At 46.7% G+C, this 12,533-nt stretch overlaps 1 long non-coding RNA gene across 1 annotated transcript in view; it reads right to left on the bottom strand.

Annotated features, from left to right (window-relative positions):
• Nucleotides 1-8,026, bottom strand: part of LOC146860598 (uncharacterized) — a 43,607-nt gene extending 35,581 nt beyond the window's left edge. Inside the window, exon 1 of the long non-coding RNA XR_014979188.1 lies at nt 7,741-8,026. This is a non-coding gene — a long non-coding RNA (uncharacterized LOC146860598). The remainder of the gene's footprint in view (nt 1-7,740) is intronic.
• Between the last annotated feature and the right edge of the window lie 4,507 nt (nt 8,027-12,533).

The raw sequence follows: 12,533 nt of genomic DNA on the forward strand, positions 1-12,533 counted from the left end.
TGGCGTGTAGCATGCATGCACGCTTTCTCCAGAAAACCAGTGCACTGCGCTCCACGTGAACACGAGCACTGTGATCTTGTGCAGTTAAAACCAGTGCCCCATGATTTCATTGAATGCATGGCGTGCAGCATGCATGCAAGTTTCCCCATGAAACCCCGTGCACTGCGCTGGTGTGCAGTTACATTCAGTGCACATGGAGTCACTGAGAATGAATGTATGCTTCCTCCACAGGACTGCACATGATCTCGGTTGTCATTTAACGTGGCATTACAGATTGGTGTATTTTACACTAGTAGTATACATATATCTAAGCGCTAAAAAGTATCAGGAAGTGACATGCCGGCGCTATAGAAAAACATTTAGAATAAATAACTAGATACATAAATATTCGCGTAATGAAATGATAAGGCGGGCTTTATTATTGGACTGCAGTAATTGCCTCTCGGGGAACTAACCCCTCCCGCCTCTGCCCCTATATTTGCAACGAATGATCTAGAACGAGTCCCTGATTACATGTCACGTATGATCTACAGCTTTCATTCCCGCGCTCAAGGGGTTAAATCTGATAAGCTGCCTCGGGCGGCAGGTGCTGAGGAAGGTTGCTGTTGTGCCGGCGACTTTATCTCACAATAACAATGAGAGAAGTTTCAGCTAAAACATTATTGCAAACCCCCGCGCGGGCCCCTTTGTGGCGCCGGTAATTATTGACACGTTTAAAAGTATCTCGCCGCGACATCTTCCAAATGTATGCCAGAAACACGCGGAGCCCCAGACTGCAGCCCCTCGTGTTTAATAAAAATAACTCTGGGAGCAAGCAAACGATAAGCGCGCCCTGGAAGCGCCATTTTCAACGTAGCGTCGTCCCCTGAAAAATATCAGACGTCATTGACTGTTGTGTGGACCGAGAAGGGATCGAATTCTCTTCAAAATCACATCTCTTTATTTGCACCTCTTGGATCAAAGCCAACGAAAATTAAAATAGAGATAACAAATGCTCTTTGCACTTTTGTTAATTTTACGGCTTGTATTTTTTTTTTATGCCGGTGGCACGTTGAGTAATTTGATTGGAAAAACCTAACAAGTGGAACTGAAAAGAAAATATTTCTGCTTTCTAAAATTAATTTCACTCACTGATGACAATTAATGTGATGCGTCGAAATATAAAAGAAACGTGACAGCGGCCAAGCCTTATTAGAACTTATATTATTTAATTACATTGGGTATTGTATGAAGGCTAATATTTCTAATAAACACGAATTCGTCCGTTCCTTAATTCGGCCAGAACAATAACCTCGGTTTCCTGTTTTAATCATTGGAAAGGAATTCTCGTTCGTGCAGTTTTGGTTCGGTTAAATAAAATAAATACAAAATAAAACATGGCAATAATATAATGACCGCCCGGATAATTTGGTTTAATTTTTTTACCTTTGCATCGGTGGAGCTTGAAACAATTTCTTGTAATTGACGCCTCCATGTCTTGTATTTATATGTATAAAAGGCAAATATTGAGTTGCGCGTTTAAATAACTATAGGATTGTGCGCGCAGTATCGCCAAATGTGTGCTTCTGATTGCAACTTTGATCAATATATAGAAATTGGAACAATATATTGGAAATATACCAAATTATTGGGCAACAGAATATCTTTCTTGAAAATAAATAAAATAACTGAGAACTGAAACCAGCTTGGGTTGCATTGTGCATTTCAGACTGGAAAGAGCTATCGAACAAAACAGGCTTCGAAGAAATAATACGTCATATAGAATGCAAACTATGAGCACGTGGCTTCAGCGCCTTGAAAACATGTGCGCATCGGCTATTTGCATTTCCACCGATTTATTGAAGTTGTGGATACAAACTTTCTCTATCTTTACAAAGAATGTGGTGAGGCTTTTGTCGTCATAACAGTCCCAACCTCGGTAGAATTTATCATACACTTCAGAAGGCTTTGCGGCAATTTATGAACGACGTCATTGCGCCGCAGTGCGTGGGGGCTTCACCGCCACGCAGGTCGGAGCCTGTGCGTGGGTGGGTGGGTGCCAGGCCAGAGCCCAGATCCGCCCGGAGGAGTAGAGGGCTGTTGTGTGACACTCCTCACAGAGCTTTGAAACTTCAGAGCTAGTAATAGGCGCCTGTCGCGCTCTCATTCACTGACACTTCGACGTTAAGGGAGAGGCGACGAAAGAGAGTTACCGCCAACATACAGTCACCTCACAACTCACCTCAAACTGACACTACTTTAACTTCAGTGAGAGCCGACTGAGAAATCAAGCGGGAAGGTTAAGGGATGTGGTTATGTGGCCTGGCGTTTCCTTATGGGGGTAGACTAGTTATATGGGCGCGTGGCTAGATATGGATGCTGAGCCTAATTAGGAGGTCGAGCTCATATGTGGATTGGGGGTCTGGTTATGGGGCTGAGGGCTGGTTACGGTGTCTAGTTAAGTGGGTCGGGCCTGGTAAAAGGGACTAAGACTGGTTATGGGAATAGAGGGCTGTTTTTTTTTAATTGGTTACGCGTTAAAGGGACTGTTTATGGGTGTTGGTTATATGGGCAGGGGTCTGACCATGGGAGTCTGGTAACAGTGGCTGGGTATATATAAAGGTCGGGGTCTGGTTATGTGGGCTGGGGCTTGTTACGGGGCCTGGAACTGGTTAAGAGGTCTGGTTATGTAGGCAGAGGTTTGGTTATGGAGGCGGGAGCCTGGTACGGCGGCTGGTTATACAAGAGTCGGGCCCTGGTTATGTGAGCTGGGCCTGGTTCCCAGGTCACGTGCACTGGGCATGGAGGACGGCGCTCGCGGGCTGGTTATGAACCCTTGAGCTGGTTGTGGAGGCCGAAGGCTGCTAGTCCGCACTGCCAGCGCGCGCCACCCTCACAGACCTTTGTCTGCAGAGGTTGCGCCACGCGATGAATATCAGCACGAGGTGCGCCCCGGGCACGCTGCGCAGCCTTTTATTCAGCGCAACAGCTACAGATGCGCAAACCCACCTCCCTTTAACACATCTGGGCCGCAGGCTAAAGGGGCACACGCCAGTGACAAAGAGGCGTCGTAAATCCGCACGAGAAGCGGCGAATTCACCACACCCCACGACAAATAAATATTAATATGTTTTCTCTCTAATTTATCGTTTTAGTTTTTACTATTTTTAGTACGTTTCAAATCAGATTTCAGCCTAAGTTTCATCAATGTACTGCTAATAAAACTGTTCCGTTAAAAAATCAGTGCATTTCAGGAGATAGTGGGCCTTAAAAACCAGGACAGCAAGGTTTTAATGTGCAAACTTTTTTAGTCGAAATTGGGACTGTGCGCGCATCCTTGTAACGCGCATCCTTCAGACGACTGCTTGGAAACTAGCGGCTTTGATTAACTAGTCACAGGCCCTTTCAGATGTGGTCTGGCGGCAGCGTTACTTCTCACACAGGATCACAAAAATATGGAACACGGGTTATGTCTAACACCTGGGAAACGTTCGGTTGAAAACAAAAAGACCCCATGTGGGCAAACTAAAAATTAAAACAAAAATCCTGATGCATTTGAGTTTTCAAATGCGGGGTTTACGAAATTCATATAACACTGTATGGACGAATACGGGCCAGCAAGCCACGCTTAAACCTTCACAGGTGAGTCAGTGGAAGGGCGAGAGAAGGCGCCAAGGGAAGCCCGAACAGAGCGCAGGCAACAGTATAGGTTCTTCCTTGTAAAGGCCGACACACAATTCCAATACCACGACTCTGTACTTGCATTACAGGCTTCCAGGGCAGTAGGCATCACCTCTTAATCCGGTACCTGGGAGGCATCTAACAACAGACTCTGCCTCCCACCCACTGCTCCCTAAAACGCGTTTAAATGTTGAAGAAGTGAGCACAACAGAAAACCCCCCATCAGAATCCCTGACAGGCTCTGTGCCCTCATTCAAAGCTCTCTCCTGGCTCCACAGCCCTTTATATTTGTTACCACAGAAAACAATAAATGCAGGAGAACAGATCTAAAGAAACAGCAATAAAAAGCGAGCCGCATGCTTCAAATATCACGCTGTTTTTACAATAGTAAGATTGACTTTTTTTCCACTCCGATTCCCCAGCCCAATCAAGGTTTCTCATCACTTCTAATTTCCCCTAAATCGGATTTTATTCCCTAACCTGGTTACGGGAGCCGTGCTTTGGGAATAAATCGCCGGCTTGTAATAGAAACAAACTTTTCTGTTGACTGCTGGCGCTGCCGTGTGTTTTAAAACACAGAAACAAAGCCGGTTCCTGCTACTGGGGCTGTCTGGGTGCCGAAAGCGGCTTGATGAAGAGGGGCAGGCGCTAAAGTGACACAATTAAGTGCCTCTTAGTTTTTGGCTTCAGTTGCACTTTCCTCATTTACACAGCCATCACTTCTCTTTGACGTGTCTTGTACAATTAAGCAAACCAAAGGACATTCTTATTTTTCTTCAGTTTTTAGTACTTGATACTACATGAAGTGCAGCTTTTACTCTATTTTTCTGCTCGAATCCTTTTTCAATATTAGTGAATATTTTTCTCTGACCATGAGATGCCGGGTGGCCTCTGGGTATAGTTTATTTTCGTGAAAATGTTTGTTCAGTGTGTTTAATCAATCGGCTGGCCTCAGAGTTACCTCAAAATACAATATATCTATCTGCCTCTGCCGAGCTCTGCACCCTGCATAGATTGTTCTCTGTGCTTGCAGTAAATCATTGCTTTCGGCCCTTGCTGTTTAATTCTGCCTGTGCCTGGGAATAATACTTAATTTGATTTTTCCAAAATGGACAAGAGTGGCATAAAAGCGTCGTAAGGTTTGTGCGTTAATGTTGGAAGTGATAAAATAGGTCTGACGGGGAGGAGGCATCGAGAACCCCTAAGCTGCGAGATAAACACATTAAACAACAAAACCATACAGAGTTGGAATATTTCTTTGTCAGGTTATGTTTTCTTGTTTGTACATGGCGGATAAGACGGTTTCCCCAGCTGCCTACGGGTCTTACTAATCAGCGAGAATGCCGGAAAGCATCTTGGGGTGAAATGAATTTTTTGCTAATCAGTTTTGTTAAGTAATGATGCCATCTTCATCGGGCGCCGTGAGTGACAGAGTCAATCACGTGCCCTTTGTACCTGCTTGTCAGGAAGCTGCCCCCAGGCACGCGGGGCTGGAAGGGAGCGCTCCCAGGCATTGTTCCCTGTCCCACCTCTGGCACAGGGGCATCGAGCCGCCCTGAGAGCGCCCTGGCAGCACCTTCACCTGGGCAGCACGGGGGCAGAGGGGCTGGACTCTGAGCTACCCTCACCCCTGGGTCTGAAGCCAGGGGGTGAGGGCGGACTGGGTAGCAGGACAGCAGAGCAGGGGCCTCTGTGCCACACCACCCTGGAGACTAATGCTGTGATGTGAAAGAGCGTGCCACCCTCACCCCTGGGTTTAAGGCTGTGGAACGAAGGGGGACTGGGCAGCACGTGACAGAGCGGCGTGTCCTCTGTGCCACCCCGCCCTGAGTCTATAGCCATGGGGTGAAGGGGAACTGGGCAGCATGACAGCAGAGCAGCGTGGACTCTGTGCCACCCTCACCCCTGGATCTAAGGCCATTGGGTGAAGGGGAACTGGGCAGCATGACAGCAGCGTGGTCTCTTTGAGGCGAAGGAGAGCTGGACAGCACGTGAAAGAGCGGCGTGTCCTCTGTGCCACCCTCACCCCTGGGTCTAGGGCCATGGAATGAAGGGGGGCTTGGCAGCTCGTGACAGAGCGGCTGCCCTCTGTGCCACCCTCACACCTGGGTTTAAGGCCATGGAACGAAGGGGGGCTGGGCAGCACGTGACAGAGCCGCGTGTCCTCTGTGCCAACCTCACCCCTGGGTCTAAGGCCATGGAACGAAGGGGGGCTGGGCAGCACGTGACAGAGCCGCGTGTCCTCTGTGCCAACCTCACCCCTGGGTCTAAGGCCATGGAATGAAGGGGGGCTGGGCAGCACGTGACGGAGTGGCATGTCCTCTGTGCCACCCTCACCCCTGGGTCTAATGCCATGGGGTGAAGGGGAACTAGGCAGCATGACAGCAGAGCAGCGCGGCCTCTTTGCCACCCTCACTCCTGAGTCTAAAGCCATGGGACGAGGGGAGCTGGCCGGCATGGCGGCAGAAATTACATTATGAAAACCGGTGACAGAAACTATTTCTCTCTTGGGAAATCTTAAGGATTTTGGGGGCTCTGGGTCAAACCTATTTTGGTGGGCCCTGTTCGGAACCACTTTGGATTATGGTCCAGTTTCAGCTTTGGTCGGGTCACTGACAGCGCGCAGGCGCGCTAGTTCAAACTCTAAATGCGTTCACATCTATTATTCGGGGATAGTGACGTGCTTTCTATATTGTAGAACAGCAGCTAACTAACTAATGTTACTGCGAATAATTTCCGTGACACCCTTCCATTTCTCGTATGTGAGGTCCTATTGTCATTTAAAAAAACTTTTTATGGATGTTGCACAAAAGCATAAACACATTTCTCTGCAAAATGTCTGTGATAGACTCTCCCACAGCATACCCCATTAAAACACATTAAGGGAAAACAGTATTTAAAAACAATCTGTTTAAGAACTGTCCAAGGTCATCAGGGCAAGACTCCCCAGAAAAGAGCTGGCTCTATCAGGGGGGGGGGGGGGGGGGCTGAAAGGTTGAGGCCCCAGGCCAGAGCCCACGTTGCCCTTTCTTTAAAACCTCTCTGTTTCTCTCCACTGCTAATATCGATTCATACTGTATATTTCTGCCCCTCCGTGCCAACTTCACAGCATCCAGAACTGCCCCTTTTTAAGAAGACTTTGGAGTGTTGCGACCGGCAGCCATGCAGAGCTGAGCCTTTCATCGTGGCATTGCGTGAAAGATGGCTCAGGGCATCCCACAGCCAGAGGTGCCCCCTCTCACTGCCCAGGCCATGCCCACTACAAAACATGTACTCTATTCATTGGCCTTTAAATCCAGCGGCTGCAGGTCCCACACAGACTTGGACGGGGCAGCGCCTGCATAGCGATGGACAGGTGGCTGCGCACAATATTATAGGTGTGTGTGCAGACAGCAGGAAACAGGCCGCAAAAGATTATCCGAAGTAGAGAGGAGTGGAGGAAGGCCCCGTGCACACTTGTGGTGTGGCTCTGCAGTGCCGGGTACCCCTCAGGCGGCGCTTCCACAATGCGCACGTGATAAGAGTCGTTTGCAAAGTGCGGCTGCGAAATGGACTGGAGACAGGGCTGACACCATTAGCCGCCGCCAGCACGCGCGCCTTACTGCCTTAAAAGCACCGGGCAACATATCTCTGTGACAAACCCCGGCGCACAGAAAACGCTTGTTAGTTAAACACGTAATTAACAGCGCCGCCATTCATCTCGGCGGATGCGCGCAGGCCGGTATTTACATTTTTTTTAAAGTCCACCCACAGTTTCAGAGAAAGAGAGTGAGGCTTCCCCACCCGGTACCCGGTATGCGCGACGCTAATAAAGCGCGGTAAAGGAGAACTGTTGAATTATAATGTGTTTGCATGCTGATTCCATTTAAATGTTTCATTTTCATCTTCTTTCTGCATTTGGTAAAAGGCTTCGCGTTAAGCGAGGCAGCAGCTCCGTGGAGCGTAATTAGATCGTTTTTTTCTTCTTTGCAAAATGTTTAAATGGGGGGAAAGAGAGAACGGCATAAAAAAAAATAACAGATCCGCACCAATCAACCGTTAAAATAAACTGCAGTCATTAGAATTCATATTTTCTCCTACCTTTGGCTGCCTGTTTCATCTGTCCCTTTAAAGCTGCTGTTTTAGGGAATGGCTTGATCTTCCTATGTTTTCATCACTATGTGAGGCGAGGCAAAGGGAAACACACCGCGCTTTGCCTATGGAAAGGCGCTCATATAATAGCTACTTGAAGCTGTCTCAGTGAGCGTGCGTGTGTGCGCGCAGAGGGGCCGGGAGAAAGAAACATTCCTTCTGGGCGCCTTTAGTTGTCTTTATTTAGGCCTGTCCAGCCTTTGCTTGTCCCCTTTGCCTTGCACAGCTGCTGGACGCTGACCTTCAAGTTCTGCAAAACAAAAAAGAAAGAAAGAGACCCTTTTCACATTTCGAGTTGCTCCCTGCCTCCCCTCCCACCGACACCGTCCCATTCAGCCCTGGAGATAACTTTATTCATCTGCACATCATTGTATCCTGCTCAATGGGCAGACTGCGTGGCCACGATTCACGCGCACACAAGGCACAAATGTCTTCATTTGGGTCCCGTGCTCAGAGCGGCCCTAGTGTTCGACCTAAAGACTGGAGGCCCCCACACACTGCGAGCTGGCCCCACTGCAGTGCCCTCTACGGTAGGGGGTTTATCTGAAAAGAGACATTTTACAAGACATCTTCCTGCGGCCCATGAGCATCTCTCACAGCCCCTTCTGAGGTGGGCATGTGTGAAACAACTCATTGGGTCATCAAAGCTCCTGCTCAAGAGACTATTGAGAGATGGAGGTAGGGCCTGTCTGTGAATGGGACAGGCCCTATATAGTCATACAATGCACCCCATACAGGCAACCTGAGACTGGTGATCCTTCTTTTACTCCCACATTCACTCCCACACAGAGGACCACAGACAGGAGCACTGCTCTGGGTTCCCACTTCTGATTCCGAATGCCCCCCAGTCTCATCATTTCCCACCAGAGTGACAACAACAAGTTGCCCTTCACTTTAACTGTGCCCAGGAACCCTTACTCGCCCACACCAATGGTGAAGGAAGGGAACTGAGACCCTAAGAGGTGCCGCTCAGCATGCCTGCCACATTAATAACACAGCTGTCAGTTTACAGTGAATACGAAACCCTTTAAGCACAGATTTCTTACATTATTTCATACAGCTTTCTTGTTCATTCCACTCTAACAACCTCAAGAATCATTGGACAACCTGTGGCCCCAGTTTACCCATCACCACGTATCATGGTTAGCATAAGGGCCGTTCAATAGTGGGCCTATAATGCACTCAAGGTGTGATTTTAATGTTTGGCAATATATGGGGAGATCAAGCCAAATGTCCAAGTATGGCTCTCATTTGTACCGTGGCAGACATGCTAATAAATTCTCTGTGTGTGACTAAGGTCATAGGCCTAAATAGTTCCTATATGGAACCTATGCAATGTGGATGTCACCTATATCAGTAAGGGGCTGTAGAAAAATACGTTGCTGTGAATCGATTGTGGGGGCCTGATCAGTACAGGGGCCGGGAGGATGTCTTCAGGCATCAAGGGATCTTCACCTGGTGGAACAGTTGAGCTTGGCCTCTGCACAGCTGGGAAGGCATGGGGGAGTTTAGGTACTGGACTCAATGAACTACTTCCTTCCCAGTGTTTCTATGAGAAGTGGCAGACGGCAACTCTGAAAGTCCTTGGCCAATATGGTTATAGAAGCATCTGGAGGCTGCATGCTCTCTTCAGGGTCTCATAAAAGAAGAAATCCACACTGCGCATCACTGGTTGCCACATTTTACCGCTGGGTGACCACACAACACTGACATAGAGGGACAAACTCATGCTGTGAGATATAACTATCTTACAGGCTACTTAAAGCGGCCTGTGCCTTGTACATGGTTGAGTTCTTCTGATCAACTTACTCGATGAGTGTTTTTGCACTTTGGTGTGACAGAAGGTTTACAATTCAGAGGCCAAGCGGTTGTATTCTATAGATGCTAAAAACATTCTTCATATAAAGTTGTACTGGCAAGAACACCCGAAGGCAGCCAAGAACACATGTTTACATCAAAGTAGAAAAGAGCGAAATCAAATCACATGGCCATGAATCAAGGAGCACTCTTTGACCCTGTATACCATACAGACAAGTGCAGGTTCCATTATAACCTTTCGTCTCTGAGAGCGTAGACTGCCAGCCCTTATGTGAGAGAAGAAACTTTCCCTGTAGCAGTCAGGAGCTTAAGGCCTGCTTCTGCTTATGCAGAGGAGTGCTGCACTGGACACACCACAAGACCCCCTCAGTACCAATCTGCAGACTTCCACACCTTTATCCGAGCTAACCAAGCATTAGGAAGTGCATTGCAGAAGCTATTACAGTCACGTGGAGAGCTCCATTACAGACATCACAGCCAATGCCCCTTTCAAAACTGCAGAACACTTTTTGGTTATTGAAAAGTAAGGTATCAAAAGGTAGACGTGAAAATATTACCCTGGCTAAGATAACACCAGTTATTTCTGTGCACATAAGTATGGAAATCTGAAAAATGACATTCATAGAAGCATTTGTGGTACGTGTTGGAAGTGACATAGTGAAATCGACCCCTTCTTCCCTTCAACAACCTAGTCATCTGCTATATTGTCATAATATATATAATACAGTGGACTAGCAGTAAGAAAAACAGTTAATTGCATTTTCTCTACAAGGGAGCGGCCCATTTTCACATACATGTCTTTGCTACCCCTCTGCGTCTGATGACACCATAAGGGCCATGTCACATTAATATATTCTTCTTGGACTGACATCTTTTGTGTGCTGAAGACTTTTCCCTTAGCAGGATTTGTGCCTGAAAGCATTTCTCCGATTGGCTGGAACCTACCGAGCTACTCTTCACATAAAGGGGCATATCAACAACAACCGGCGATAATTATCGCTCAGCGCTCTTAGCGTGAGGATAATTATCGCCGGCTAGCGTGAATTTTTATCGCTGAGATAGCGTGCTATTAGCAACGCTTATCTCAATAGCGATAAAAATCTACACGCTAACAGGCTAACGTGAGATTATCGCTGGAAACCCAGCGATAATCACACGTTACCTTGTTGATAGGGACAGGCAAACTTAGCCATGATATCCTCCTTCCATAGGATATCATGGCTAAGTCTGAAAATTAGCAGATGTAAAAAAGCAGCGTTAACCGCGGTTAGCGCTGCTTTTTTTGTCTCTAACAGGGTTAGCGACATTCTTGATAATAGGAGAAATGTCGCTTAGCGACATTTCTCCTATTATTTTACTAAGGAACGCCCCCTTTGCATCTCATTAGAGATGCAAGGGGAAGCGTAGAGTAAAAGGGTGCTAACATGCAAATTTGCGTGTTAGCACCCTGTTGTTGATAGGGCGCTAGTTTTATCTCTGCTTTTTTGGCTTTTAAAGCCAAAAAAGCAGAGATAAAGCCCTTGTTGATATGCCCCAAAGTTCTTATAAACCGTAGAACCCCGAAACTCCCTAAATTCAGAGCTGCCTGAATGAAAGACTCGATGTATTGTAGAATTCCTTTGTAATCAAGCCCAGCTGAACAATTACGCCAACAATTCCTTTTCTGTTGTAAGCGAACCACACAGTCCGAAGTTTGAATCCCAGAGGATAACCAAAATAAATAGGACAACAAGAAGAAAAAACACAGACCTACACTTTTACCAGAGTGTTTTCAGTTGTCAGCCTATACGTTTGTGTAGAGGGTGTTGCTAACATTTGGGGGGATTGGAGGGTTTCAAAGGAGAGAGGTTTATACATTAGTGCCGAAAGTTGCAAAACACTGTTGATATTCAAATGTTTATTGTGCAAAATCTGGGATAAGCTTCGGCATGAGAGCTCCTTTAAGGACCTACAACTATTGCTAATTCCCCTCAGCATTGAGACAAACACAAAAGGCCTAATCCAAGTCCTCTCTTTTCCAAGAAAGCCTACGCTGGTCTCTCTCACATAAACTAACAACACTAGGCCATCACATTGCCAAGCAGGTCACAGGAAAGGGCTCTGTGTTTATACTTCACCCACACTGTGGTATGGGAGAAACTTAAAGTGGTTCCCCAGGCCTCGAGCCATGCTTAGACAAGAAGAAAAAACCCACAGGGTATTCAAAGCATCAGATTTCTTTTATTATCCGTAATAAACATTCAGAAAAAATAAACGATCTAGAAATCGTTTTTTGAATAAAAGACAATTAAAAGGAAGAATCTCACTGTGCATTCCTTTTCAAACTAGGTAACTCATTCACCTCTATTTTTCTCAGATATTTGTATTAAATCATTTAAGTATGGGGTTTGATATATCAACTTCTAAGGCTGCCCAGTAACAGTTGGACACACTGAATTGATGAGTTCGGACAGAAAACGAGGCGCTCCGTTGTGAAACTACATACTATAAAAACACTAAATTATTCACACGAATTGCAGAAGTTACATTTGCGTGGAGCAAAATTATAAATCAGAATGTGGGAATTTGTGATGTCTCACGGCTTACAACGCCGTGCATTTCTTTTTTAAATACAAGCAGCTACAGAAAATGCTGTCTTTAGTAAAACATAAATGTGCTGCTGCTGCGCCGGCAACTCCGGACGGCAGCGGGAAGCACTCCGCGGGGGTCTCTACAGGGCAACCCATACCATCGGCACTGAGGCCTGGGCGAAATGTGCATTATTTTCAATGAGCAAATTACTTGAACTGCGCAAGGAATTGTGGAACATTTCTCGTGATTAAACAAAGTGCTGGCTTTGGCATTTTGCACTATTTGTTTGCAGTGAAATGTGTCCTCACGTCCATCTTTAGCGCAAGGACACATATTGTGCTAAAAAAGAGTGC

This window comes from Triturus cristatus, chromosome 3_1 (assembly GCF_964204655.1).
Source record: "Triturus cristatus chromosome 3_1, aTriCri1.1, whole genome shotgun sequence".
Lineage (NCBI taxonomy): Eukaryota > Metazoa > Chordata > Amphibia > Caudata > Salamandridae > Triturus > Triturus cristatus.